General features: G+C 41.9%; 1 long non-coding RNA gene across 1 annotated transcript; it reads right to left on the bottom strand.

Moving 5' to 3' along the window:
* Positions 1-10,901: 10,901 nt before the first annotated feature.
* Positions 10,902-25,392, bottom strand: LOC136573653 (uncharacterized). The gene is made up of 2 exons (XR_010785916.1): positions 25,175-25,392; positions 10,902-11,679 (listed from the first exon to the last, which is right to left on the bottom strand). It is a non-coding gene; the product is annotated as an uncharacterized lncRNA (long non-coding RNA).
* Between the last annotated feature and the right edge of the window lie 510 nt (positions 25,393-25,902).

Here is a 25,902-nt window from a genome sequence, read left to right on the forward strand (position 1 = left end):
TGTCAAGGAGATCCACTTACAGTTTGCTGGGAGTCCATGTCTGCATCTCTTCTGTTTTTAGCAGTCACAGGGGTCCTGGACCAACAATCACCACCAGATCCACAAAGGACTGTATAGTAGATCCAAACCAAAAAATCTCCATAATCCATACAGTCACAATGCCATCGCAGCCACAGAAGTGGCTCCTCTCTCCTGCAGCTTGTAACTTTCAGCCCCCAGTCATCAGAGCCCTTTTTGCAACAAAACTTTACCCACCAATAATCAAGCCCTTCCTCTGATGCTTATGTTGCTCTAAGTTTTGTGGCAGCGGTTCTGCTGTCCGAATCCTGGCCACTTCTCTGGCCGGGGGAATACTGCCCATGATGCAACCCTAATCAGTGGCTGTGCTGCTGGATCCTCTCACACCAGGGTTACTACTGGCTCTGGCTGTCGTAGCAGCTTCACACACACACACACACACATACAGTGATGCAGCTTTTATCTGTATGTATATGTATATATATATATATATATATATATATATAGCCTTCCTGTGCCCCAAACATTCCTGAGCCTTCTGATTCATCCCAGAGAGGAAGGTAGAACTTCTGTCTCTCATACACCAACTCATCCAATTGACTACTCTTCTGGGCAATGACGTACAAGCCACATCATAGAGTAGGCAGAACTTCCCTAGCAACTCCACGATAGGCCTCAGAAGCATGGCTTCCAAATTGCTTCTGGTCTGGCATGGAGTTCATGGAATTAAACTGGCACTCACCACTCTACTCTTTCACTCCCTCTCCTCTTTCCAGTTGTAACACTACCCAGCAGAGGGGCCTCATACAGCCTGAAGTGCCCCTGTCACTTCTCTCCACCTGCTGGGTACCAAACAGGGGGATGGGACTAAATGTTGGCCCTCCCTTCCCAGTCACAAAACTGAGCAGAGGAGATGGCTCCTAAGGCCACTGTAATAGTGGCTATCAGCCCACACACTGTAAGGTGGAAGGTGTGCAGGGCACTGCTTAACCCCCTTACATTACAGCCATTTGAAGTGGGGTTGGGAATACTATATTTATAGTTGTCAGCCAATGTGCACACCAGTAGGGGAAGCAGAATAGGAAGAGCAGGCAGCAGATCTATGATTCTACAGTTTGTGTGCCTGTCCTAGGGGTGGTTACCATGAAGTTTAGTTCATGTTATCACTCCCCCAATGAATCAGCAAATGTATTTCCCCCCTGATTATCACATATGGGGGTCTTTTTCCCCAGAAAAATAGTAAAAAGAAAAGCACTTACTCATCTAATCACTTTTCTATGCCATTTATCCCAGTACATACCACAGTCATTGCTGCGTTTTTTACTGGAAAAAGTTTTTGAAAGTTTTTTCTCCTTGCTTTAAATGTTGAAAAAATAAAAGCGATACAGAAAATTTTACATACTGTATTTTTTTGACTATATTATCAGATGCTGTGCTTGGCAAGACAAAATCTTGCTAAGAATTCCTTGTGTTCTGTAGTGCACAATAAGTGAGCCCTGGCAGTGCCAAACCCTCCTAACTGCTTGCTTTTTGATTAGGCAAAGCACTAATAAAGTGCTGTGTCTTAAAATTAATATGTCCTTTAGTCACTGAGCGCCTTACAGTCCATAAAATACGGTAATTGGTTTTGCCGCATCCACAACATCCTATTGTATAAAATATTACATCATTTATCCAATATTGTAAATTCTGTTAAAAATACCCATTTTCCGTTCACCTTGCTTTCCTAAAACAGGAATAAAAATGAATCAAAAAAGTAATATAAACCTCAAAATGGTTCCAATAAAAACTGCAAGTCATCTTGCAACAAACAAGCCCTCATACAGCTCTGCTGACAGATAAAAAATACAATGGTCTTGGAATGTGGTGACATATAAAGTCTGTTTGTAAAAAGAAAGTGTTTACATTGTGCAAAAGCAGTAAAACATACTAAAAACTATATACATTTGCTGTTGTAATTGTAATGGCCCCTAGAATAAAGGTAACATAATATCTATACTGCATGGTGAACACAAAAATAAATCCCAAAACACAATGGTGAAATAGCTTATTTTTGATTGCCCCAAGTAAAGAAATTTATAAAAATTGTTCAATATATAATATGTACCCAAAATTGGTTTCTCCAAAAACTAGAACTCATTCTGCATAATACATGATCTCATGCAGCTACTTTGAGGGAAAACTAAAAAAAAGTTACGATGGTTGATGATTTATTGGCTTTTAAGGCTAAAATTCAATGTTCTGGTTCATTTTACAACAGACCACTAATAAATTGCAGATTTATTTAAAAAACCTAGCAGTGTATATATATAAATGATATACAAAAAGATTGTTACACAGAAGTATAAGGCTGCCTGTCCACGGTTGATGATCTGCTGGCAATAAATCATCCGCGGATCACGCTCTGTAAAGCTTTCCATAGGCTTACCATGTAAAGCGCAGCGCCGGCGTCCACCAGTGGAGAATCATAGCAGTTCTCCGCTAGTGGGATTTAAATCATAGTATGCTGTGATTGACGCGATTCTCCGCGGTGAGCCTATCTATTAGGCTCATTTCGGAAACCTGTCAGTGCTCCCCCTCCTCCTCCGTGGGGGAATATCGCTAGCAATATTCCACCTCGGCTGTGGACAGGCCTAAGGATATACAGGCATAGACAACAGGACAGTATTTTAAAATAAGACTGAGAAATAAACAAAAGATACCAGATTTGGGATATCTGGCCAATGATTGGCGGAGTTCCTGGAAACAAAAAGGGGACAGCCCAAATGCCGCAGTATACCTCCGTGGTCTGGCAACAGGGTTTTGTGGAGTCCTGAATTACATAGGATCCCTCAGAACACACCTTCCCTGCCCCTCTAAAGTCATTTAGGACATTGGGGTGGAGGCATACATCCCTTGTGGAAAAATCATAATTCCCCATTTTGGCCATATCTCTGCACGAGATACTCCAATCGGGAATATAGGCCCAGCATATTCCTGGCCATGATTTTATCTATTCAGCGACATCAAGCATGACACATAAATTATAACCAGGTGCGCAGACACACCATTCGCAACATGGGTAGATACGTTTTATTCGAGTAGCCTGCCTGATTCCAAAAATATAACTCATAATGGGATAGGACCTTCGCATGACTAATAACCGTTATTAAAACATTCTCCCATTAATCTTGCCTTCGGTGACAGTGAGTCTACAGGAACTACCCAAGGTGTTAAGCCTCACTGGCAGGGGGTCAATTAACATCTACCTGTCACTGGCTAATTTTATTGCCATCATGATCAAAAGACTTACTGATGAAGAAGGCACATCAGGGATTTGAGGGGAGCAAGGGGAGATAAAAACACTGAATTCATCTTTCCAAGTATCCTGAATGGCAAGTTGCTAATGGATAGTTAGGGGACACTTTATCAATATCTCTATATCACATGCCAGGCCTTTGTGAAGGAAGAGGGGTTGAGGAGGCAGTGGTAACAGAAAGTAACAAAGTAGCATAGTACGTAAGGACAAAAAAACATATGTCCATCCAGTTCAGCCCCAATGTTGATATAGAGGAAGGCAAAAAAAACCAATGAGGTAAAGCCAATTTTCCCAATTAAAGGGCAAAAATTTCTTCCTGACTCCAATCTGGCAATTGGAATAAACCCTGGATCACCAACCCTTCTGAAGTTGCAGTATTATATGTTATAATCATTAATGTCACTCAGAAAAAGCATCCAGGACCCTCTTCAACTCTTTTATCGAATTTGCCATCACCACGTCCTAAGGGAAAGAGTTCCATAGTCTCACTGCTCTTACAGTAAAGAACCCCCTTCTATATCAGTGTAGAAACCCGATGGGCTCTGTAGAAAGGCGGGAAAAGGAGTAAATAGACAGGCATTTTTGAAGTTGCACTGGTTTTTGTGGGGGAATAAGGGAGCAGATAAATCTCTCTACTGAAGCTGCTATTACGGAAGACAAAACGGTAGCACCTTCATGTCCCTCCCACAGTAATCAGCATGTTCGTGCTCTAAGAAGATCTGTCATGCTACAACACTGCCAAGGGGCGTTGTACTTGTCACCAGACATGGCAACACTTGGATGTTGGGTGCCAAAATCAGTGGCATGCATTGGTCAGGAATGGACTGGCAGGAAAAGTGGAGGAGGTAGAAAAAAATTAAGCAGACAGTCGAATCAGTGGAGCAGCAGCTATTAAACTGACAGAGATGCAGTTGCTGGATGACGTGATAAGTCAGCATATATAGGGACTGAGAAAATATCTGGTTTCTTGAAGAAACAGTAGCACTCATGGCCAAATCTGGTATTGCAGTTTAATTCCATTTATCTCAATGGACAAGAGAACCACTATTTTTAGAAGAAAGCAGCCACATTTTTGCACATACAACCCCTTTAAATTGCTAAATTTATGGTAAAGCTATATCTAAAAATTGCAGCAGTTCCGGGTTGATAGTAAAAATAGGGTGTGAGATTAAAGCTCCTGCAATGTAGCAGGAGCAGGTCAGTTTATCGCCCGTTAGTCACAGACGAGGACCCGGAGGAGAATACATAAGCGTTTCTTTTAACTGCTTCCGCCTTCTCTCTTGCAGTCTCCATAGTCCTCAATGATGTAGTAAATAGACAAAGCGGAAGTCTCACTTCCACTATTTGAGCAGGCAGTTACATGACCGCCAGGTGTTCCCTGCCACGGCAGAGCTGCAGGGTCCTAGCAAACTCAAATTAGTTGGTCTCTGTAACTAGGGCTCCTATGGCTGTGGCTTCTATGGATGCCCCCAATTGTTCAGTTCCTGGTGAACATAGATGTAAAAAAAATAGTTACTAAAATAAGTTTAAAAAATGACAAAATAAAATAAAAATATACATATAGTCCTAGACTGGTAGAGTTGGAAGGGACCTCCAGAGTCATCGGGTCCAACCCCCTGCTCAGTGCAGGATTCACTAAATCATCCCAGACAGATGTCTGTCCAGTCTCTGTTTGAAGACGTCCATTGAAGGAGAACTCACCACCTCCCGTGGCATAAAAAGGAAAACGACCCAACGCTGACGCCAACCTAAGCCGTTGCCATATGCGCCCTGTAATCCAAGACTATACATATTGTATATCAAAACATCCAAAACAGAATGGGGAACCCATTTCCGTACTTTATTTTCTTGTAAATATACTAATTTTTAAAAATAAACAACTATAAATGTAAATAAAATGTTTGTTTTTTTTAGGTTTTTACCCCTAAAAAAACCAGAAAAAAATATCTAAAAAAAATAGCTCTACATGTCACGAAAAAAACCCTGCTACAAATATAAGTTTGGTAGCTGAAGAAAAAAAATCAGGCAGTAAAACCGCCACATGGGTAAAAATCCCTACTAACTGCCTGGACATTCAGGACTGAAACACTCTGGTCCTCAAGGGGTTATATTGAAAGCCATAGAAAAGAAACAATGTTGTTTGTGTATAATGATTAGAAATAACGTTACATAACATGTAGTAGTAATCCGCCAATTATATGGGTTGCAGCCCTCCGTGTCTCATATGTCCAATCTGAACCCATTTCTTCTCACAGACGTTTGTCTTTTATGATCATTGTGCAGCTCCAATAATTACAGTTCCCGCAGCCATATCCCACTCTCTGACTGAGCTATGTAATTAAGCAAATCCTCTTTTCCTACTTAAGGAAATATGCATTTGGAAATGAAAAGCAGTAGTGTTTGGTGGCAGCTGCTGCCTGAGATCACGAGCTCTTTTGTTACGTTGTGAAGAATGTGCTTATTGTTTGTGTGGTGTTATTATGCTGATGTTACTGCTCATTCCCACAGGTTTCTTCTGAAATTATACATATTAGGTTTTGTTTCATTTCATTTCTCATTCTCACTGGTTCTCATTATGGAAGCTGTAGGAGATGATACAACGGTATCAGTAATGCTAGGCATCATAGGCTGCCATTTAAAGGGGTTTATCCACGGTTGCCTTTTATCAGCTTATCCGCATGTTTGATAGGTGGGGGGTCTCATCGTTGGGAACTCCCGAATAGGGTACCCAAATCTGTTTTTCCTCTTAAAGGGGTTGTCCCGCGGCAGCAAGTGGGTCTATACACTTCTGTATGGCCATAATAATGCACTTTGTAATGTACATTGTGCATTAATTATGAGCCATACAGAAGTTATAAAAAGTTTTATACTTACCTGCTCCGTTGCTAGCGTCCTCGTTCCCATGGAGCCGACTAATTTTCGCCCTCCGATGGCCAAATTAGCCGCGCTTGCGCAGTCCGGGTCTTCTGCTCTCTTCAATGGAGCCGCTCGTGCAGAATGCCGGCTCCGTGTAGCTCCGCCCCGTCACGTGACGATTCCAGCCAATCAGGAGGCTGGAATCGGCAATGGACCGCACAGAAGAGCTGCGGTCCACGGAGGGAGCAGACCCCGGCGGCCATCTTCAGCAGGTAAGTATGAAGACGCCGGACCGCCGGGATTCAGGTAAGCGCTGAGCGGTTTGTTTTTTTAACCCCTGCATCGGGGTTGTCTCGCGCCGAACGGGGTGGGGTTAAAAAAAAAAAAAAAAAACGTTTCGGCGCGGGACAACCCCTTTAACTGCACCTTTCTCAGAGAGGAGGAACTTGAATGGAATGATGGATGAGCATGCGCACTGCTAGCTGCACATAAGCCATGCGTTTTCGCCCTAAGGCCGGCATCACACGGCGTAAGGGTATTTGTTGCACTAACAAAATGCATACATGAAATACACTCATGTGAAGGAAGCCATTCGAAATCAATGGGTTCGATTCACTGCATATTGAGTGCATCCACTGGGCCGAAGAAAGAAGATCCGGCCATGATGGCGGGCAGATTCGCAACGTCCGGGCAGGTAAGTATATGGCATTTTCTGGCCTCATGTCTGCGGGAAAGAAGGGACCTGCTGCGGGATTCTCCATTGAGAATTACCCTGTGGGTATGAGGCCTTAGAGTTCATTATGGAGAAGAAGCGAGGAAGGAGATTGGAAACAATTTTATTCGTCCGATTATCTTGCTGAGAACTAAATGGAATTTTAGGCAGTTCTAGAAGTTGTGATTCCTATATTTATATTCAATGTATGAAGAAGTTTGCTTTATTACTATGAAATGAATCATTAAATGCTTTTTCCAAGTAATTGTGAATGTGGCTCACAGATTGCGGGTCAGAATGTTCGAAATATCAAGTGGTTTTCATAAGATCATAGTGAACTTTAGATTGAAACCCTTGCAGCCCAACGAGAACTATTACTGCTATCCTCCCTCCTGTTACTATCCCTGCGTGGAGTATCTGATCTATTATATACACCATCAATTATTAACAGATCGGTTTATTATTACATTGTTATGCATATTTACAAGTAAATGACTAGAGTATTATTAGGCTGCGTTTTAATAAACATGTTCTCCTGTAAATGGAGCCGTTATTTGATGAATCATTAATTTCCCATTGGTGGACTTATTCACGCTACATTAGACACTTTTTACCAGTTTGGTAAAAGCAATTTATCTTTAACAGAAAGCAGTTGCTTTTGTAGACAAAACAAGTTACCATTCAATGAAATGATTCCGAGTGGAAGGGAAGCAGATGGATACTGTAATGCCTCATGGCTTAATGACTCAATGAAAATGTTTTATGTTATTTTAGTTTCTTTTTTTTTTTGATGCTCGCTTATTCATTAGGCTTGTGACTTGGCCGCTCTGCTATTAATTTAGGCTGCTAAATGTATTCATGGCTGGATCCACGTCTGAACAAACCAGTATTGGTTTTAGATAAGATTATTCTCTGCAAAAAATGGATACATCCCTAATAGTGATGAGCGAGCATACTCGCTAAGCCCTTAGCGAGTACCTGCCAGCTCGAGAGACAAGGTCCAGGTGCCGGCGGCGGTCAGGAAGCTGCGGGGGAGAGCGGGGAGGAACGGAGGGGAGATCTCTCTCCCTCTCTCCCCCCCCACCCCGCTCCCCTCTCTGCTGACTGCCGCTACTCACCGCTCCCCTGCGCCGGCACCTGAACCTTGTCTCTCGAGCGGGCAGGTACTCGCTAAGGGCAATGCTTGCTCGAGCAATTGCCCTTAGCGAGCATGCTCGCTCATCTCTAATCCCTAATAATGAAACAGCCCTGGTTGAAAATCCAGAATGTAGGGAAAGTTACTTGGGAACCTCTCACATGGGATGGAATACTCCATTACAGCACTGTGGGATATTCAGCCTGAAAATAGAATCCTGATGGCAATCCTGCATCAAAATCCACAGTTAGCAATGTGGATGTTCGTGTGGAATTCAGTGATGGCATATTGCAGAATACTTGGTCCCATTGTGAAAAATCCCTAAAGCTGGATTCACACGGGTGACTGCGATCAACATGCATTTTACACGTGGATGCGGGGTGTTTTTCATGCAAAAACTCCTTGCATCGTTTCCGTGAAGTTCCAATCATCTTGCGCGTGTTTCAGGCATTAGAGAGGATCAAAAATGTTTCCGATTGATTTCAATGAAAACCTCGCAATGCTTGGTATGCAAGAGCCATGTGCAGTATTTAAGCTCCCACTGAGGCGAGCGTTTTTGCACGCACCTCAGTACAATGCATTAGTACTATGCACAAGGCTTTTTTGCGTGTGTATTGGAATATTTTACTGTACGTTTGAGCATGCAGGGCGTGTTCACTTGCGTGTCGTAGACGAACACATCTGATTAAAATGTCTAATGTGTTCTTTTTCCCACATAATTATGCAGTGTTTCACAGATCCCCATATGTATTGTGCACATTTGTGTACCCCCATAGACTTCTATGGGGGCCGTTGATGCAACTGTGCACAAAAATAGAGCAGGTCCTATTTTTTGCCCGCATGCATTCCATGCTCTTTACACTGATTTAAGGCGCCATGCAGACAAGCTTATCACCTTCACTTGTTTGTTGGTCCAGCTGTTCGAAAAGCTTCTGGAGGAGGTGCTATTTGGACTTACATACATGTGCCATTGTATATCTCCTGAAGAAAGGCTCAAGGTGACCCTGAGGTAAGTACATGGTCTCTTCTGTGCTATAATTAACCTCTGTGTTTTTAGAAATCTATTTTATACTTTATTCTTCTCTATTTATATATTTTTTTAAATTAATATTTTTAGCCAAAAAATTTTTTTGTTTGGCTTCTTTTTGCAGGTTCCTGGCTAGTGGGAATTTGTGTGCTTCACTGCATTTTGAGTTTCTGTTGGGGCAATCTATTGGAGCGAGCTTAACCCCTTCCCGCTCCAGAACGTACATTTAAGTCCTGCAGCGTCGGGGTATGTATGAAGAGAGGTTGCGGGGCGACCTCTCTGCATACAGCACGGATGTCAGCTGTTTATTGCAGCTGACACCCCCCGGCAATAGCTGCTATCGGCTGTGTGGCCAATTGCAGCTATTAACCCTTTAAATGCCGCTGTCAACGATGTTCAGGGGTCCCGTACGCCCCCCCCCCCCCTTCGCAGTGAGATTGGGGGAGCCATGGAGGTGTCACGGCAGCCGGGATCCTTCTGAAAGGCCCCAGGACTGCCTTAGGAGACTGCCTAACAAGCCATCCCCGTGGGGTGGCTTGATAGACTGCCTGTCAAATTGCAGTATGACGTAATACTGTAGCATTACGTCATACTGCGGAAGCGATCAAAGCATCGCATGTTGTAGTCTATAATTAAAAAATCTAAATCATAAAATAAAAATACATATTAGGTATCCCCACATTCGTAAAAGTCTGATCTATCAAAGTAGCACATTATTTACCCTGCATGGTGAAAATCGTCTGGAAAAAATGAAGAATGCCAGAAATGCAATTTTTCAGTCACCCTGTCTCCCACAAAAACCGCAATAAAAAGCAATCAAAAAGTCGTATGTATTTCAAATTGGTACTATTGGGAACTACAGGAAATCCCGCAAAAAATGAGCCTTTGCTCAGCTACGTCGACAAAAAATTAAAAAGTTATTGCGCGCACAAGGTGACCGCAGAAAATAGTCGAAAAAAATTAAATATATTTAAATAATAAAAAGAGTAGTATAGTAAAAAAAAAAACCTAGACAAGTTTGGTATCGTAGAAATCGTACAGACCCATAGAATAAAGTCATCATGTTGTTTTGTTGCAGTTTGTGCGCCGTAGAAACAAAACGCACTGAAAGATGGCAGAATGTCGTGGGTTTTTTTTAAAATTTTACTTCACTTAGAATTTTTTTAAAGTTTTTTAGTACATTATATGGTACTTTAAAAAGCACCAATAAAAACTACAACTTGTACCGCAAAAAACAAGCCCTCATACAGCGACGTTGATGGATAAATAAAGGAGTTACAATTATTTTAAAGGGGGGAGAAAAAAACGAAAATGGGAAAAAAAAGGGGGGGATGCATCATTAAGGGGGTAAAAACATTTGGCAAAATGAATACACGTTATAATTTTTTTAAACAACATTATCATTTTAGGCCATTGGGCAATGTATATTACATTTTGCCAAATTATTAACCAATACCTTATTATTTCTTTGAATAAATACAAAAAAAACGATTAAAAAATGCCGATTGCCCTTTTTTTCAAGTAAGCCATGTGCTATGTGTGAAAATATGTTTGATTACAAGTGTGTAGGTCACTAGTGACAACACGTTAACAGCTGTCAGGCGCAGTAGTGCAATACTGCCACCCTACTGTTTGCATGTGCACTAATGGGTTTATACATTGTGGTAAACTACATGAAAGCAACATAATAGAAGCATCAATCCTGTGTTGGTGGGTCTATATTGTCAGTAAACATACACTGGCTCGTAATGGGGCCAAAGTATGATAACTGCCACAAAAGTTGGCATTGGACGATAGCTACACTGTAGACATGCACTTGTCTACCATGTCGGATGAATAAAGTTCTACAACGCTGCTTGCTCAACCAAACTGTTTATATTTCGATGAAACATAATTTAAACATTTATATCATGGTCTAAATTACAAAGTGTAGAAAAAGGAAAGAACGTAAAACAAAAAACCCTTTAGAGGTCTCTCAGGTAAGTTTCATTGCCCTGGTGGTCCAGTGGCTCTAGCCTCTGGCTTCTGCCCATTGTGTTAGGGCCAGGCTGGGTGGGAAAGTTCACTAAAAGAGAAACGGTTTTGAGCATGGGCAGAGGCGTGGGGGGCAGAATACCAGTCATACCTATGAAACTGACTATGGACTTTATCTGATGAAGTCAGAGACCCATGGCCAGTTTCATAGGACATGTATGGTTGGTACTGAGGTTGAGAAGGCAATAGTGGCACAGGAAAATCTTTTTCGACTGCATGGTTTATTCACCACTCATCCAAGGCTAAAAAGTCCTCCTCACTTCCAACGGATGGTACACAGGCCTCAAATAGTATTGCAATTGTGGCCTGCATGGTGTGCACTTTATGGCGGGGTAACCCTCAGAAAGAATGGGCTAAACTGTGGCAGTACACATCTGCCCGGTCCTCCTTTCTCTTTGATTGCAAGTAGGCCAGGACATTTTTTTCTACTTCCAATCCAGGGTTGAGATTGGCAGCTGGGCCGTGCTGTCTTGCTGTAGCAAGGCGGGGCATTTGCGCTGAAGTTTCTCCGCTGCTTCCTGGCCCTCAGGAACGATGCGCCATGGAGAGGATGCACCAGCCCTCAACTTCCCCTAGATCATCTTCCAGGAAGTTATTAGCTGACCCAAGAGAAGAAAAAACAGACTTAATAAAACAGGTTTGTAGAGTGTTTATTGCATTAGCAAAGTTCATAACAGGTTGCACATATACTTCTATTAAGTAATTAAACACAGGTAAGTATTAATTGGTGTGCTCTTCATGGAGTAAACCTGGCAGATGTAAAGTACAACTAGTCTATGCAATTTTCCACATTTTTAGGCCATTTACACCATGCTTCTATGGTAATTTACAGGACACATCAAGGTCCACGATGGGCCAGTCTACTGTCACTTGCTCATTATACTATACTTGGATGACTTTTTATGTGTTGCTCCAATGAGTCATGCAGGTTAATGCTAACTAGATTGTTTCAGGCAACAAAGCTTGTTGGGATTCTGATGGCAGTCATGAAAACAGTCAGATGTCTAGGATTCGTTTTTTTTGGGATTGTAGTTGGATTCAGTGGCAGAGGTAATGAGATTACCTATGGATAAAGTTAAAGATTTACTGCAGTCGGCAAGATCAGTGGCTGGTAGTAAAAAGGTGATGCTGAGGGAGTTGCAGTTGTTCTTAATCAAGCGTAACTGTGCCTGCCGCGCTATTCCTGTAGTCAGGGTTTTTTGATCATAGACTGGCTTGGGATACATCCATTATTAGTCACCCTAGTCACTAGGTTCCCAATACCAAGGATTTGAAGGAAGATTTGGCTATATGGGAGAAATTTTTGTAGGTATTTAACGGGATGGTTAAGTTTCAAGACGCGTCCGTGAATTCTGTAGATTTGGGGCTGCAGACGGATGCAGCAGCTTCTGTTTCTTGAAGCCATATTGGGAGAAAAATGGCGTGCATAGGGTTAGGAAGTTTGACCTGAGACGCCCAGTCACCATCAAACTTTTGAAAGTAATGTTAGATTTGTTGCACAGTTTGGCTATGTCGTGTTATCAAGTTCAGTTAAGCTTTTCTTTTGGGCATTTTTTTTGGGTGTTTCGGAATTAGTGAGCGACAGTGTTTGCAGAGGTGCGGGTATTGGGGTACAATGAAGTCGTGGGTGGTGTGAATAAAATTCATATGTGGATCTGCAAATCTAAGAAAGATCAAGTCAGTAGAGGCAGTGAGGTGGTTTTAAGAGCCATTTGTGATAAATTGTGTCGCCGCAAGCCATATTGTGGGGTGTGCCCAATTATAACAAAAGGACCCTGGTTGATTTACAGTGATGGGACGTTTCTCATGAAGTTTCAGTATTTGGCTATGATGTGCAAAGTTTTAAGCACTTTGGGTATGAATGAGAAGGAGTTTGAAACAAATTAGTTTAGAGTGGGTGCAGCAACCGAAGTTTCTCAGTTGGGTTTGCCAAATGACCAAATAAAAAAGTGGGCCTCTGGAAGTCATATGTTTCCCCAGCGATTATTATTGGAGATGAGCGAGCATGCTCATTTAGGGCTGATGCTCGAGCAAGCATCGGTCTTCTCGAGTAACTGATTACTCGTTCGAGCAAATGCGGTGGGGCGACGGGGGTGAACAGGAGGGAGAGTTAGAGAGATCTCTCTCCCCCTCCTTCACTTCCCCCCGCTTTCCCTCGCCCCACCGCATTTGCTCGGACGAGTAATCAGTTACTTGAGAAGACCAATGCCCGCTCGAGCATCAGCCTTAAACGAGCATGCTCGCTCATCTCTAATTATTATGCATAAGTCTGGGGTTTGTATTCAGGGTTTTCTGATTGCTCATCCGAGCAAATGCGGAGGGGCGAAGGGGGGGAATGGCAGGGAGAGTGAGAGAGATCTCTCTCTCTCCTCCCCCCGCACTCCTAACCACTCCCCCCGCTTTCCCTCGCCCCACCGCATTTGCTCGGACGAGTAATCGGTTACACGAGAAGACCAATGCTCACTCGAGCATCAGCCTTAAACGAGCGTGCTCGCTCATCTCTAATTATTATGCATAGGTCTGGGGTTTGTGTTCTGGGTTTTCTGCCAGGTGTATGGATTATATGTTCAGAGATAGTCCCGAAGCTAGTCTGGTGGCACGCTAGACAAGTCCAAGGGCAAAGGGGTAGTACAAACCACTGAAAAAGGCATCAAATCTATCCCAAAATCATAGAAGGCAGCCATACTTACTGATATACTGCTTATATATCTCTATATTCATATATCAGTAAGTTTGGCTGCCTTCTGTGATTTTTCGAAAGATTTGATTCCATTCTGTGATTTGCTTGTAATGTCAGTATAGGATCTCGCAAGGACCCTTGATGTGGGTTGTGAGCTTGTGCATTTTAGCCAAAATTTTAACTTATATCTCGTATTTAATGTTATTTCAGGCTTTATAATATTGCGTAGCTCAGTTAGAAGGAAGGGAAGGGTATCATCTCTTTTCAAGGAGAGCACCTAGAAGGTGTGTGAGGAGACATAAGGCCATACAAGCGCCTCTGGGAAATATATGCAAATAAGGAAATAACAATACCTCTGCAGCGCCACCTATTGGATGGCAGCATTCCTGCAAATCAATGTCAGACCCTTTATATAGACTTGACTTGTATATAAGGGTCTGACATTGATTTGCAGGAATGCTGCCATCCAATAGGTGACGCTGCAGAGGTATTGTTCCATCTTCTGTATTTGCATAGAATATACGCTTGCATGCTGCCCTTCATGTATCTGTTTGACTGGCACAGTATACAAGCTTTATTTATGATACTTTACTCCAAGTGATTGGTAGGTTGTTCATCAGCATTTTGTACCCGTGGGACCTTCTTCATAAGGTTATGTCTGCAAGGGACAGATTTGCTGTGAAATGCCCACAGTGGAAAATCTGCATCAAAATCTCCACCCCTTAGTGCAGATTTTAACATGGATTTTGGTTCAGAATTGACTCCCTCATTAGAAAGAATGGAATCTGCACTAAAAATCCAGTGCAATAACTGACATGCAGTGCATATAAAATCCGCACTGCATGTCAATTTCCACACAGGTTTTCTGCTCGCTTTTGCCGCAGCATGCGGACGAGATTTTGAATATTTCATCCACTTTGCTGCTACTGTTGTTAATGCAGAGGATTTTCAGTGCGGAGGGTCCATATGGAAAACCCCTGGCAATCCCGCATCATGTGAACATAGCCTAAAGCATTTCACCTGCTGGGAATTGTTTTTTCTACCCATCCTCGTGGTTCGCACTGCTGGGGAGATATGTTGTACTGCACTGTGGTATATGGTGCTGCTATGTTGTATGATGTGTGCAGCATGATGGCATCCTGTTGGCACTGCATGATCGTATTTTTGTGCTGTGCAGTTGTATTTGTATGCTTGTGATTGACCCGGCATCACCATGGATTGGCTGGGAAATAGAAAAAGTTTGAGAAACCCTGAATTAGAGTACAGAATTTTGGCCATTTTCTTTCACCGTCTCCTGTATATTACGTAGCTTTTGGGAAACTACCACAAAGTCTTATTACTTTGTAATAATTATAGTTATTGTAGAATGTCCGCCTCTTAATGTAATAACCCCATATTAACGTTACATGGTGACCTTTCAAAACAAGGAGAACTGCATTTTAGCATAGTTCTTTATTACCCTGACACATAATTATTCTGGGTTAATATTTCACGCCTTCCTGTATATTTGTGCATTACAATGCTTACTTAACCCTTTCCGAACCAATTTTTCTACCACCCGAATGCTCACAAACTCGAATTTATTTTGGGTGGGAAAGAGGTTGGTGGATTACTTGGAATTACCCTGCAGTTTAAAAAAAGAAAAAACATAAATATAAATTCCCCTGAGGATTTTATTATCCATTTTCGATTCATTAACGTTTTTGTTTATTTTTGTTTAGAATTTTTTTGAGGTTAGAAGCAATCTTCAGGATAGGTCCAGGCTTCCTATTGCATGTATCACAGTAGAAACTAGTTTCTCTCCTTCACTCATTTCTTCTGCTACAAACCGTGCAATTCTTTGCGGATTTTTAAAAAATTTTGTGTTATGAAATGTATCTTCCCATTTAGTCTTTCCTCAACATCCGAAGATGATGGTCTTCCCCCCTTTCTTGGATTTCTATTTCTCACATTACCCACAAGCTGAGTGATGAGATTTTTCTTGTAAGAAAGTGTTGTCTTCACTATTTCTCCACCCTCCTTCTTATCCAATGAGTAAAGCTGTTCACAACTTCAACTTCCATCAGACAGAAGAAAAAATTTTCCACCATTTGTAGGACCTCCTTGTAAATCCGTAGCATCCATGGTCCTGATCACCTCTGTCCGCTCCTCCCGTAAATTTTGCGTATTCTAAAATTACTGTCGGTTTTTCAAATTGAACAGGATGTTTCTTCCTATAAGCAGTCATCAACTGTGTTTGAGGGCCAAAGAATGTTCTCAGGATTGTCACTAACCTCTAGTCAAGAAATAAGAAGCACATCATTTTCATATCACATTTGTAGTGGCCCAGAGTTAATGGGGCCCCTCCATAAGTGTGAATGCATTTATCTTGTGCCTACATGTTGTCAGTGTCTTCTATGTTGCATGAATATGATGTGTATTGCATAGCTGCAGCAGTGAGGTTATGTTTGAAAAATGTATCCTGTTGTATGTCACGTGATCGTGTTTGGTATATATGTCTTTGCATGGTGTCTGGAGTGTGTGTTCTGTTCTGGACTTGCAAGAAAGAGGACAGGACAGTGCTGTTCTGCAAGTGAGACACACAGACACCATCTGCTCTGTGTGGTCCAGAATGGAAGAAGCTGAAAGATATCCACTCGCCGTGCAATTTAAGTGCTTATTCAGACGACCGTATATCGGCCGGGTATTCACGCCCGGCTGATATATGGTGTCCCTCTCTGCAGGGGGGGGGGCTGGAAGAGCCAGGAGCAGTGCAAAGAGCTCCTGCCCCCTATCCGCCTCCTCTCCACCCCCTCTCTGCCCCTCGCCACTGACTGGTTGAGAGCTGGAGAGTGTAAAGGAGAGTGTCCGGGAACAGAGCCCCACAGATAACTAGACTGTGGATTCATCTGTCATCCTGTGAATCCTCCCTGTCACACCACTTTGTGTTCTGCACCATTTTTCCTGCTGACGTCTAGCCGTTCCTCAATAAAATAGTCAACTAATTGTGTCTTCAAATTTAGAGCCATCTTCAATATTGCATCAAAGAATGCCTTCATTCCTTCTGTCGAAATATTCTTGCCACATAAATTACTTTGATTACTTTGTTAGTGCAGTTACCTTCTGTATTTTTTCTGCTGCATACTGTAGGAGTGCAGTAGCAAGAGTAGCCTGCAAAGGGTCTGGACAGGCATTCTGGTACTGCAGAGAAAGGGTTAACACCTATGGGTGGAGCAGGAACTAGATAAAAGCTTTAGCTCCAGTCACACTCAGGGGGAATGCTGGCTACTAGTTAGTAGGGCTGTAGGAATAGCCACCAGGACTGTAAGCCTGAGGTCCATGCGGACCAGTTTGTGGACGGTCGCCAGTCCGTCAGAGGAGGATGCCCTCTAGACACCCCAGGCAGGGTAGTGACGGTGGCTCTGTGGGTTGGGGAACCCTTTATTATGGACTATATGATATGTCATGTATGCATTTGCTGTGACATAAAAATATATTATAGCAGGCGCCGGATTTAAGAAAAGGACAAGTCTGTGACATGTTAATACTCCTGTGGTGCCCATTTCCGGACCGAGAGGTCAGCGATCCAGAGGCAAGTGAACCCCCCCCACCCCCACCCCTTACCACAATACATATTTGTCGCGGACCAAATTTTGCCAATAAGATCAACTGAGAAAAAAAGCTAGAAATATTTAAGTTCAGTTTTTGGCCGAGTACCCTGAGGAAGGGTGAATCCCTGTTGTGTAACACAGTATGGGAACTTTATAATATCACCGTCACGATAAACCTTCCAGCTACCTGTTACAGGCTGCATATTATCATCACTTTCTTCTTCATCATTAGATTTAGATTCAATGGAACTAATATCACTGCATACAGGAACGGCTTCATCATGCTAACTTTTATCATTAAGCTCTCTTTCACCCTCATGGTCCTCCATAATCTACCTTACAATATCTTCATCCCTTTCATCCCAGCCATTCTCCTACAAGCAGAACCGTGAGATAATAACGTGCGGCCACATGGCCTGCCGAGAAACAGCCCGTACTATCTGCTGCCTAAAGTCAGTACCGCATGAGGAAAAGCGTTGGACATGCTCTGACAGCGGAGTGGGAGAACAAACGTAGCAAAAAAAACGCATCGGACGTCCTCTGACATTGGAGTGTTACAGGGAAATCCTAATGTCGGACAAAGTTTGTGGTTGGATTGGCAAGGGTTAATGTTTCTCAGGTCTTTGGCTGAAGCCTACTGTGATGTGAAGTATTTTTCCTGCTATCTTTTCACCTTTTCGACACAATACAGCTCTATTGTAAGAACACAATAAGCCGTGCCTTCCATCCGTGATGACCTTGTCTCTAGAATCATTTCTTCTATCAAGATAATAGAAGCTATCATCCATTACCTACATCTCCGCCTTTTATCTATTCTGGAAGAGTTTTAGCAGAAGCTAATGCATACAAATGAAAAATGTGTTTCACCACCATTCGGAATTTAATGAATAGCTTGTTCAGTTTCCGAAAATGTCTTATCAATAACTTATCCCACCAAAGGTACAGAAGTGTTTCTCAGTGTGAGTGTATATATTTATATACTGTTGCAGTCAAAAGTATTCAACCCCCATTGTAAGGCCGCCTGCACACGGGCGGAATTCCCATGGTGGGATTATCTGCGGGATTTCCGCCACTGAAAGCCTGCATAGGAGTGCATTACAATACGCACTCCTATGCAGACGGCCGCGGTTTGGCCGCGCGAAATGTCGCGCGGCAAACAAACCGCGGCATGTCCTATTTCTGTGCGGGGCTCGCAGAGCCTCGCACAGAAACGTCACTCACCCGGCCGCCGGCTCTGGTCTGCACATGAAAGAGCTGGGGCCGCTAGGCGCGGTGTGTACGCGCTCCTGCCTGCAGGCGCTGGGGTCGGGTCCCGCGGCGAGAATTCTCGCCGCCGGATCCGACCCGTCCGTCTGCAGGCGGCCTAAGCTGGGTTTATTTGCCATATTTACAAACTTTCAGGTGTTTGTAAAAAGACGAACAACAAAGCCAGGGGTATAACTATAGGGGATGCGGTTGCACCTGGGTCCATGAGCCTTAGGGGGCCCATAAAGCCTTTCCATATAGAAGAGAATCTACTTCAGCTCTATGTGTATATACTGAGGAGACTCTAACTGATCTCTGTGTGTATATACTGAGGAGAATCTACCTCCCCTCTATGTGCATATACTGAGGAGAATCTACCTCATCTCTATGAGGAGAATCTACCTCACCTCTATGTGTATATACTTAGGAGAATCTACCTCACCTCTGTGTGTATATACTGAGGAGAATCTACCTCATCTCTATGTGTATATACTGAGGAGAATCTACCTCACCTCTATGTGTATATACTGAGGAGAATCTACCTCACCTCTATGTGTATATACTGAGGAGAATCTACCTCACCTCTGTGTGTATATACTGAGGAGAATCTACCTCCCCTCTATGTGTATAAACTGAGGAGAATCTACCTCATCTCTATGAGGAGAATCTACCTCACCTCTATGTGTATATACTTAGGAGAATCTACCTCACCTCTATGTGTATATACTGAGGAGAATCTACCTCACCTCTATGTGTATATACTGAGGAGAATCTACCTCACCTCTATGTGTATATACTGAGGAGAATCTACCTCCCCTCTATGTGTATATACTGAGGAGAATCTACCTCACCTCTATGTGTATATACTGAGGAGAATCTATCTCTCCTCTATGTGTATATACTGAGGAGAATCTACCTCACCTCTATGTGTATATACTTAGGAGAATCTACCTCACCTCTATCTGTATATATTGAGAAGAATATAACTGACCTCTGTGTGTATATACTGAGGAGAATATACTGTAAGGCTGTAAAGTACATAAGGACTGCAGGGATGGAGCATGCCTTTAAAGGGGTTCTGACATGAATAATGTTTTTATGCTTTAGCAGCCATTGTTCCCTGGTCTGCCTAATGGACACGGGGAACCCACGGTTTAATGGCTGCTAAAACATAAAAACCTCATACTTACCTTGTCTTCAGTTGTTGTTGTCATCAGGGGGGAGGGGTCATCTCCCGGCAGGCGCTGCTCTTCCTCTTCTTCCTCCACGAGCCACGCCGCTCCGGGATCGCGCGCATGTCCAGTGGAGAGGTGCCCTCTGACAGGAGTCAGGACGGGCCGCGTCTCCACTGCGCACGCGCAGAATTTCGGAGTTCAGCGAGGACGGACGGGCCGCCCACAGCAAGCACTGCTTGTGACATGCTTGCTGTGGGCGGTCCGTCCGTTCACCTCGGAAGTGACTGACGGACGGAGCAGAGCAGGAGCGGTCATTTTGACCGCTCCTGCTCTGCTTCTATAAGCCACAGAAAAAGATGCCGGCTGGAGGGGACATGCCTGGCAATCGGTCCTGGCCAGGCAAGGTGAGTACAATTTTTTTTTTTAATGTCAGAACCCCTTTAAGGCTAAGAAGGGGCTGCAACCTCCAGTTTGGGGGTAAATGTGAATAAAAAGGGGTGTTACTTTTAAGGGTAAAAAGGGAGGAGAGAGGGAGGGGTGGCACATTCTGCAGAGGGACATCGGTACATGCAGTCTGAGGAGAATCTAATGCTCCTCTATGTGTATACATATTTTATTCTTCTGTTCCTCTGAAGTAATCACGACTTCATAAACTTTTTCACGCGAACAACAGGTAAACACCCGGACCAAATTAACTCGGGCGAAGTCCGGTATATCAGCTAGTGTATTATATAAGTTTTATTATTTTTTTAGGGGGATTGGGAAAAAAATTCTGCCATATTTTTTTGGACTTCCTTTTAATGGCGTTTGGCATGCAAAATAAATAATATGATAACATTATTCTTCGGGTCAGCACGATTCCGATACCAAGTTTATACAGTTTTTTATGCTTTGCTGTTTTTGTACACTACAAATGCTTTTTTTTTTCTTTAGAGAGATTTTCTGGGAAAAATACTATTGATGGCCTATCCTCAGGATATCCTCAGTGGCTAGGGAACCTGACAGATCAGCTGATTGCACGCCTGCTGACAGTGCCACAATTACACACAGGTTGAAGCAGAAGCAACAGAAGTCTATGCTCCAACCTCTGTAACTGCAGGCACGGGTCTAATTAAAATCAAGAACATCAATAGTATTCTCTCTGGGAAAACCCTTTTAAGGATTTGCTTTTGTGTCTTCGCATTCCAAGAGCCGTAGAATGTCTATTTTTCCATTGACGGAGCTCTATTGGGGCTTGGTTTTCGTGGGAAAATTCTAGTATTCATTTATCCAATTTTTGAGGACATTTAACATTTTCATTGCCTTTCTTTCAATTTTTTCTAGAGGCAAGATTATTGTTAATCTGCAATTCTGGAATGTTTTTTATTTTTAACAGCCTTCGCCATTCAATTTAAGGGCTTATTCAGACGACCGTATATCGGCCAGGTACTCATGCCCAGCTGAAATACAGTGTCTCTCTCTGCAGGCGGAGGAGGCTGGAAGAGCCAGGAGCAGTGCACTGAGCTCCCTCCCCCTATCCGCCTCCTCTCCGCCCCTCAGCACTATTTGCAATTGGATGGGCAGGAAGGGGCGTAGCTAATTCTTGGAATTTAGCTCCGCCCCATCCCACCCCCTCTCATTAGTGCTGAGGGACAGAGAGGGGGCGGGAGCTCAGTGAATACCCGGCCGATATACGGTTGCCTGATTAAACCCTAAATATGTCAAATTAATTCTGGCCAGTATGATTATGTCAATACCTCATTTACATAGGTTTTTTTTTTGTGCAACTTTTTCACACTTTTAAAAAAAATAATATAGATATATATTTATCGCTGTATTCAAAGGCCCCTAAAATTTTTCCTTTTTTTTTTCAACGGTGCTGTGTGAGGAGATTCTTTTTGAGGGATGAGTTGTGATTTTTATTTGTACCATTTGTTGATCCATAGGACGTTTTGATCACTTTCTATTCTGTTTTTTGGAACGCAAGATAGACAAAATTAGCTATTTTCATCATGTTTTTTGTATCTTTTTTCACCGTGTGGGTTAAATAATGTAACATACTAATGTACTAACATTTTAATGAAAAAAACGTTACAAAACTCCAAAAAATGCAGGCAAAATACTTATTTTGTTAATTTTGTCTTCAAAAAAGATGCACTAAAAGTGATCAAAGAAACCATATGTACCCCAAAATGGTGCCAATAAAAACTATAGCTCATCAGGCAAAAATCAAGCCCTCAGAGCTTTATCCATGGAAAAATAAAAAAAGGTATGGGGCTTTGAATGCAACGATCTAAAATAAAATAATTTCCAAAAAAAAAGGTTTTTCTTGTGCAAAACTGAAAAAAAAAAAAAAAAAAATTCTAATAATTTTGCTCTTTTCCAAATTGTACCAGCCTGAGAAAAAAATGATCATGTCATGTGAGCTGCGTGATTGACGCTGTAAAAAAAACAAAAACTAATGGCAGAATTGTTGTGTTTTCTCTTCCTGCCCTTCAAAAAAAAATGATTAAAAGTTTTACAATACATTACCCAAAAATGGTACCAGTAAAAACTACACTTCACCACAAAACAACAAGCCCTCATACAACCTGTGTGGACAAAAAAGGAAAAAAAGTTATGGCTTTTGAAAAGTGAAGATGAAAGTCCCAAAAATAGCGTTGCGTCCTTTGGAACTCAATTGGCCGCGTCACTGAGGGGTTAATACTGTGCTTGTAATGCAATTACTGCAGTAGCAAATCATCTTGTATTTATTATATTTTTTACCTGAGCTGCTGAGTATTGCAATGTTTTATATATAGATAAAATTAGTAGTATCATCAGGAAACTGTTCTTCATCCAGCGCCAAAATGTGAGGCGAACCAAGAGAACAAAGCCTACTATGCAGGACTAATCGCTGTAATTACACAGACGTCATTTTTTTCCGCTGTTGATACTTACTAAAACTAAAGGGCAATATTCAGGAAGATTAAATAGCAAACAATTCTCTTACACTCTGTTTTCGTGGAAGCTTATTCTAGTCATTGTATCCACTCTGGGAACCTTCTGAAAGTTTTCCTTCCACAAATAATAGTTTAGGAACAAATACTAGTTCTGTAAGTGGTATAAACAAGATTAGATTCCCAGAATCATAATCACAGGTTATATGGTGTCTATGGATTCATGAAGCTATAATTATATCTTACACTGATTCACGCTTGTAGGCAGGAACACATATTGGTGTATTCCCAGTCTGCAGTGGGAAGCTGCTATTTACTAGTTGGGTTATATTGTACTTGGACCGCTCCATGTAGATGCATTGTCATGTATGTTGAGGGCATAGTTTGTCCATTGCAGATAATACACTATAAACATTAAGGGATAATGAATGCATAGGTTCGCAAAAGGTCTATTTAGAATCTAGTTGTTAATTGCTGAGTCAATGGAGAAGGGTCAGCAAACTGGGCTACATCCTTTGACCGGAAGGGTGTGACGGGTCTGTCCTATTCAGAACTTTACAAGCTATTTTGCTTCTAGATTTATCACTATTTGTCCTCTGATTTGACCTCTGGCCCAAACTCCTGATTCTGTCCCATTATGCCCTCTGGATGTGCCATTCTTAGTTGATAATCAGGTTTAACCTAGTTAGACTACTCTCCTGTATCAATATCCCTGTCACATCCAACTTCGCCAATCAATGACCACAACCTGGGGATCTGACCAGTGAAGTCCAAGTTTCCTTGAGGGGTCCTCGGCTGGTCACACAGGGCGGATCCATTGCAGATTTTCTCTATAGAAAGTCCACAGGATTTACAGCAGCAACATTTAAACATCTCACCCATGCGCTGTGGTTAAAATCAGCATGAAACACACACGGAAAAAGAGATTCAGCGCAAATTTTCAATCCATAGCATGTTAATTGATGCTGCAGATTTGTGTCTTGGATTTCACAGTTTACAATGAATGTAATGGGTGAAAGATGCTACAAATCTGCAATATTTCTGCACCAAAATTTAGAGTTTTTTTTATCACTAAGAATCCGTGGTGGATCCTTTGCCTATGGCCCTACTCTTAGATTCCACAACGCACTTTGTTCAGGGCCATACTAATTGTATTGCCATGTCTAAAGTGCCTTGAAGTGAAGTGTATCAAATATAAAAAGAGGCACATCTGCTAATAAATTTGATACGTCTGGCCACTTGATGCGCTATAATGTGAAATTTACACCAGCTATGAGCTGCTATACATTTCCACCGTAATCTGTGCTAAACTCTATTTTGCTAAACACCAGCAACTTCATTCAAAAGTTGTGAGTGCAGAACAAGAGCATAAAAAGTTGCCAAAACAGCATGTTACTAAATTTGTGATTTTTTTTCCCCAGAAAACTACTATAAATTACTAAATTAATGTCTCCCATAGCTTTCAGTGGCAAGTATAGACACATAATGGACCAATTACACAATGGATCTGTCATTAAGGACTCCTTCACGCGCAAAATTTGTGCATGCAATACATGGGGAATATAATCCATTGATTTCAATGGGTTCACTCACATTTGCCTTTTTTTGTGTGTGTGCAAAAAAAATAGTACATACTCGATTTTATGCAAAATTTTTTGGGGATGAGGAGATCCATAAGTGAAGTCAGAAAACAAGTTATGGACAACAATTTCTCCTCACTGTCATCATTTTATAGACCACAAAGGGTCTATCTATCCAGTGCTTTCAAAAGTTTATCAGCAGAGATACATAGTAGCTATATGCTATCAAACAAGGGATATATATTCAGTTTGATATATTTCTTTGTTTCTGTCATACGACACTTGATACATCGTCTCAAACCCTCTCAAGTTGCTAGTCAGAGGCTACTTTCCCACCTGTGTGTTTTGTTATGAGTAAGACTTAGGTATGGATATAGCTTTAAAGAGAGTAAAATCCAATTTACATGTAACGATTATCACTCAAAATCCATTCAAATGAACAAATATGAACGCTAATCGTTCCGTGTAAACGTGAAAACAATTTCTCACTATTCATTCGCGGTTGCTTATTGCTGACTTTTAGCTGGATCGTTGGCTTCTCGTTGGGTGAAATGCTCCCTGCTCAGCTCTTCACATAGAAGGTGAAGCACTGAGCGAGAAGCCAGCAATGTCTTTTAGTCTAAACGTTCAGCACGAGCGCTGATGATCTTAGTGGTGTCATCATCGCTCGTTCAGTCACTTAAACGACTGCTGGTCCATGTAAAAGAGCCATAAGACAATATGGAAGGTTTATCAATAATAGTTTATTGAAATTAAGTGATAATTGAGCATAGTGATGAATAATTGTCTTTCTTTTGTAAATTATCTATATACAAATGATAAAGATTGCAACTTACATCATATCACAAAGTATAAAGAGTGCAAATTACATCACAACATTACCTACATATAAAGGTTACAACTTACATCAAATCACTGGGAGGTTGTGTCTTGTATAACAGCAGCCAGGAAGCCTACTTTCAACTGAGCCAAGACAGAGAACCTTTTCCAGGCTTGGATCGACAAGCAGGACATACACTCAATTGAATGTAGAGCTTCTGTCTTAACTCTAGAAAGTAAAAACTTTCAACTATCTTAGCCCAAGTGCCTACGTGTCTATTTACTAGTCGTCATAACAGAGTGACACCAGCATATTCTATCATGGGGCAGAAAACAAGCAGATTGTGAGCACACTCAGACACTATCTTCCCAGACACATAATAAGCATGACTCATCATTGTGTGCTAACGTAATCTTAAACATACATACATATCTACATCTTCCCAGAGACACAATAAGCATAACTGCTTACTTTAGCTGCATGTCTAGCACAGACAGATACTCAAACTTCATGCATGGCTGAAAGAAACAAGATAAAGTCTATATAATCACAAAATCAGCATATTCCTGACACTGTGTTTAGGGCTTAGTTTAGGAATTCCGTCTCTCTGCTTTGTTTTTGGAGGAAACAAAACAGAAAAAAAAACCGATCCATTTTTCTCGCCATTGATTTCAATTGCGTTTCAAAACAATGAAAAGCAAACACAAAGGCTTTTGTTTCTTTCCATTCCATCAAGTTTCAGTTTTTTTTGGAAGGGAGAATAGCGCAGCCTGCAGTGTTATTATTTCCTTCCAAAAAAACTGTTGTAAATAAT

Source organism: Eleutherodactylus coqui, chromosome 7, assembly GCF_035609145.1.
Source record: "Eleutherodactylus coqui strain aEleCoq1 chromosome 7, aEleCoq1.hap1, whole genome shotgun sequence".
Lineage (NCBI taxonomy): Eukaryota > Metazoa > Chordata > Amphibia > Anura > Eleutherodactylidae > Eleutherodactylus > Eleutherodactylus coqui.